This window comes from Triticum dicoccoides, chromosome 3B (genome assembly GCF_002162155.2).
Source record: "Triticum dicoccoides isolate Atlit2015 ecotype Zavitan chromosome 3B, WEW_v2.0, whole genome shotgun sequence".
Taxonomy (NCBI): domain Eukaryota; kingdom Viridiplantae; phylum Streptophyta; class Magnoliopsida; order Poales; family Poaceae; genus Triticum; species Triticum dicoccoides.
This window is the reverse complement of record NC_041385.1, coordinates 323,936,157-323,941,531: the sequence shown is the minus strand read 5'-3', so window position 1 is coordinate 323,941,531 and position 5,375 is coordinate 323,936,157.

Genomic DNA, 5,375 nt, shown 5'->3' with positions numbered 1-5,375 from the left:
GAAGGAATCAGACGGTGTGTTGCGCCCATGCCGGAGCCTGTGGCTCGACGACAAGGACCAAAGGCATCGCTTCTGCCACGAGAGCGGCCGCCTCCACGGCCATGACCTAAGGTCCTGCCGGAGTCAGTTGTCTCGCGGCAGGATCAGCATCCATGACAATATCTTTGCCGGCGGCTCTAGGGAGCTCGGTGGGGAAGTACTTGCCGGAGCCTAGCTTCCTCCGCTTGTTCTGCCCGGTCGACGGCTCAATGGATGGTTGAGTTAACTGAAGCACAAAAGTACCTGGTTCCACGGGTAGCTTGAGGGCAGCGTGCTTTGACAGGTAGTCGGCGATGTCGTTCTCTATCCAAGGGACATGCTCCGCTTGTATACCGTCAAAGCGCTCCTCCAGTTTCCTCACCTCATCTACGTAAGCTTCCATCAACGGGCTTTGATAATCTTTGTTGACCTGCCGGACGACGAGTTGCGAGTCGCCCCTGACAATGAGATTTTTAACTCCGAGGTCCGTCACGATCTTGAGACCGGCAAGCAAACCCTCGTACTCGGCGGTGTTGTTGGTTGACATTTCCCGGGGAAAGTGCATTTGGATGACGTACTTGAGGTGCTCTTCGGTGGGTGCGACAAGCAGCACACCGGCACCAGCGCCTTGCAGCGAAAAGGCCCCATCAAAGTGCATGATCCAGTTACCGCTTGTTTCCTTGCTGGGGAGAGTAGTCTCCTGTACCTCTTCGTCAGGCGTCGAGGTCCATTCTGCAACAAACTTCGCCAAAACTCTGCTCTGGATCGTCGAGGTACTTTCAAACTTTAGACCAAAACTTGACAGCTCCATGGCCCATTCCATGATCCTTCCTGTTGCATCAGGGTTATGCAGTATCCTTTGCAAAGGAAGGCGGGTAACCACGGTGATCTCGTGCGCTTGGAAGTAGTGGCGCAACTTCCTCGAGGCCATAAGGAGGCCGAAGAGCAATTTTTGCACACCTGAATACCTCGACCTAGCTCCCTGCAAGAGGGAGCTGACGAAGTAAACCGGGTGCTGCACCATCTTCTTCCTTTGCGCCACTTCACCTGGCCGTGCGGGTCCTGTCGTACTGGCGCCAGTCTTGCCGGGACCGAGCCCTGTCAGGGAGGGTTCTGGCCCGCCAACTGTTGACTCTGCCGCTGCTGCCGCCTCCTCATCGACCTCTCTCTGCGCCACCAATCCGGCGCTAACCACTTGGTTTGTTGCCGCTAGATATAGCAGCAATGGTTCTTGTGGTTTGGGCGCAACCAACACCGGGGTAGAGAAGAGGTACTTCTTCAAGTCTTGCAACGCCGCCTTAGCCTCTGGGGTCCACTCCACTGGGCCCGTCTTTTTTAAGATCTTGAAAAAAGGGAGGGCACGCTCCGCGGATTTAGAGATGAATCTGCTCATGGCGGTAACGCAGCCGGTGAGCCGACGCACGTCCTTCATCTGTTTGGATGCCTCAATCTGCTCGATGGCCCTAATCTTGTCTGGGTTTGCCTCAATCCTGCGCTACGACACAAAGAACCCGAGAAGCTTGCCAGACGGAACACCAAAGACACACTTCTCAGGGTTCAATTTGAGGTTGATCTTGCGCAGGTTCCCGAATGTTTCCTCCAGATCTTGCACAAGTGTTGCTTTGTCCTTGGTTTTGACCACTATCTCATCCATATAAGCTTCCATATTTCTATGTAGCTGGGGTTCAAAACCAATTTGGACTGCTCTTGCAAACATTGAGCCAGCACTCTTCAACCCGAAAGGCATCCGTAAAAAGCAATACGTACCACATGGGGTGATGAATGCAATCTTTTCCTCGTCTTCTTTTGTCATGAAGATCTGGTGGTATCCTGAGTAGGCGTCAAGGAATGATAACAGGTCACACCTAGCCGTGGAGTCAACAATCTGGTCGATGAACGATAACGGGAAGGGATCCTTTGGACATGCCTTGTTGATGTCTGTGTAATCAATACACAGCCTCCACTTCCCATTTGCCTTGCGCACTACTACCGGATTGGCCAACCACGTCGGATGGAGTACCCCTCTCACCAAGACTGCTGCCTCTAGCTTTCTGATTTCCTCCATGATGAGCTCCTGCCTCTCCAGAGCTTGCTTCATGACCTTCTACTTGATGGGCCGCGCATGAGGACAGACAGCAAGGTGGTGCTCAATCACCTTCCTGGGAACGCTGGGGATGTCGGAGGCTTGCCATGCAAACACATCGACATTCGCCCGCAGGAAGGTGACGAGCTCGCTTTCCTATTTGCCGTCGAGGGTGGAGCTTATGGTAAAAGCTCCCCTCGTGTTGTCCTCCTTGACGGGCACCTTCTTGGTCTCTGGTGGTGTAGCTCTGGACTTCTTGCTCTTGCCGGCGGAGCTCTCTGGCACGTTCTCAATGGGAGCACAACACCCCGAAGAGGTGCGCTTGCCGGAGTGGGTGCGAGGGGTCTCGCCGGTATTCTTCCCCCCCCCCCCTCGGGGCTCCGTCGGCAGGAGCAGGTGCCTTAGCGGTAGCTGCTGCAACTGCTTCCCGGTAGACCTGGTCGGTGCAGATCAACGCATCTTTCTTGTCGGAGGGGGCGGTGATGATGTTCATCGGTCCGGGCATCTTCAGCATGTTGTAGGCGTAGTGTGAAGCCGCCATGAACTTGGCTAGTGCCGGGCGGTCGAGCATCCCGTTGTAAGGCAAGGGGATCTCGGCTACATCGAAAACAATCATTTCCGTCCTGTGGTTCAGCTCGCCTCCAAATGTCACGGGCAGCATGACCTTTCCCTTTGGCTGGCTCCTCCCTGGGTTAACCCCTTGGAACATGCCCATCTCCTCGAGGTATCCATCGGGGATCTGCAGCCTTTTGACCACAACAGGCGAGATCAAGTTCAGGCCGGCCCCACCGTCAACCAACATCTTTGTCACCTTGAGGTTGCGGATTGTTGGTGAAACCAACAATGGCAAGCACCTGACCGCAGTACTGCGGTCAGGGTGGTCCTCGGTGTCGAAGAAGATGGGCGTGCTGGACCATTTCCGCGGCTTCCGTGCGTCGAACGATGGCTCCACCGCTGTGATCTCACACGCCCACTTCTTAAGTTGGCGGTGGGACGTATGCAGCAAGGCGCCACCATCGACGCACATGGCCTTTGTGGATTTCTGAAACTCGTGGTCGCCGGACTCATCGTCCTCGTCATGATCATCCTCTTCCTGCTTCTTGTCGCGGCCTCGAGCGGGCCTCTCCTGCTAATTATCCTTGCCGCGGCGGCCTCCTTGGCCGCCATGTTTCTTGTCGGATCCCTCGGCACCATCTGGGCCTTTCTCCTTGTCCCGCCGCTCATACTCAGCTTTCTGCTTCTCGGCGAGCAGCTCTACCTGTCGTCAGTTTTGGAGGTCATGGCCCTTGGTGCGGTGGATCTTGCAGTACCGCTTGTCGGAGCCTCCTGGCTTGTCAGCAGCCGCCAAGGCCCGGCAAGCGACACACCCGGAAACCTCCTTGCCGGGGTCTCTCGCCTTGGTCTTCTTGGTGGCGATAGTGTCGTCGGATCCCTCGACGGCAAGCACAGCCTTGCCCTTGCGCTTCCTGTTACGGTGTCGGCCCTTCTTCACCGGGGTGGCGGTGTCGCCAGTGGAGTCGGTTTCCGCACCGGCATCTTCGCTGGGGTACTTCCTTCCCTCTTCAGCGCGAGCGCATCGATCGGCTAGGACATAAAGCTCAGCCACATCCTTGACCTTGTTCATCGCCAGCTCTTCGCGCATCTTGCGGTTGTGCACATTCTGATGGAACGCACTGATCACGGCGGCAGGATTAACTTCGGGGATGTTGTACTGCACCCGGCTGAACCTTTGGATGTACTTGCGCAAGTTTTCTCCTTCCTTCTGGGGGATGGTGTGTAAATCACTCGCCTGGCCATGAGCTTGGTGACCTCCGGTAAAGGCGCCAACAAACTCATGGCACAGATCCGCCCAAGAAGAGATGGAATCCACTGGCAAGTGCATCAACCATGTCATAACATTAGGCTTGAGTGCCAATGCGAAGTAGTTGGCAAGCACCTTATCGTCGCGGGCCCCAGCAGCTTGCATCGCGATGGTGTAGATGCTGAGGAACTCTGACGGGTTAGTCTTGCCGTTGTACTTCTCACCAACGTCGGGCTTGAACATACGGTGGGAGGGCCACTGGAACTGCCACAGCTCACGGGTGAAGGCCGGACAACCCACCTCGTAGGGTAGGCCACCGTAGCCTCCCAGCGTTGGGTGGTCCGTAGCGGGCCCTGCCCACCTGTCCGACTGGTGGCGCATGTCACGTCGGCGCTCGATCGTAGTTCGAGCGTCCTCATGAGCCCGCTCCCGAAGGACTTGACGCTGATAGCGGTTGGTTCGCGGGTTGGACAACGCGATGGAGATATCATCACGAGCGTCGTCGCGATGGACCGATGTCTGGGGTGGCCGGGATGAAGGTGGGGAGTACAACGTGGCTGCATCGCCTCCGAAACGGCCTCCGCTGGCATGCGGTAGCCCGGCGGAGCTGTAACGCCCCGGTTTCGATGCGCCAGTTGTCTGCCAGTTATTTGCTGTCATTGCCATGTCATGTGCTTGCGTGTTGCATTTTATCATGTCATCGTGTGCATTTCGTTTTGCATACGTGTTCGTCTCATGCATCCGAGCATTTTCCCCGTTGTCCGTTTTGCAATCCGGCGTTCCTGTGTCATCCGGCGTTCCCCTTTTGTCTCTCGTTGTGAGCGGGTGTTAAACGTTCTCGGAATGGATCGAGTCTTGCCAAGCGGCCTTGGTACACCACCGGTAGACCGCCTATCAAATTTCGTGCCATTTGGAGGTCGTTTGATACTCTAACGGTTAACCGGGTAACCGTAAAGCCCCCCTCTCTTTGCAGCCCAACACACCCTTCCAAACTGGCCCACAACCCATCTAACATCCCTCCATGCTCTCGGTCGTTCGATCACGATCGTGTAGGCAAAAACTGCTCCTCATTTGGACTCTCCTAGCTCCCTCTACCTATTTATATGTGCTCCTCCCGGATTTTTCGCAGTCCAAACCCTAAAAAAATCGTCCTCCGCTGCGCCGGACATGTCCGTCCGCGCCGGACGAAACTGCGCCGCCGCCCGCAGCCAATGGGAGCCCACCGCGTGTCGCTCGTCGCCTCCCAGTCGCCGCGGCCCGCCCGAGCCCGCGCGCAGCCCGCGGGGCCCATCCCGCGCCGCCGCCCGGCCCGCGCGCCGCCGTCGCGCGCCTCCCGCGCGCGCCCGTCCGCCGCCGCTCGGATCTCGCCCGCGCCGCCGCGGGGCATCCCGCCGACGCCGCCGGCCGCGGCCTCGCCGCCCCGCGCCGGGAGCCGCTCCGCCTCCCATCCTTCCGCGCCCTGCTCCAGACTCC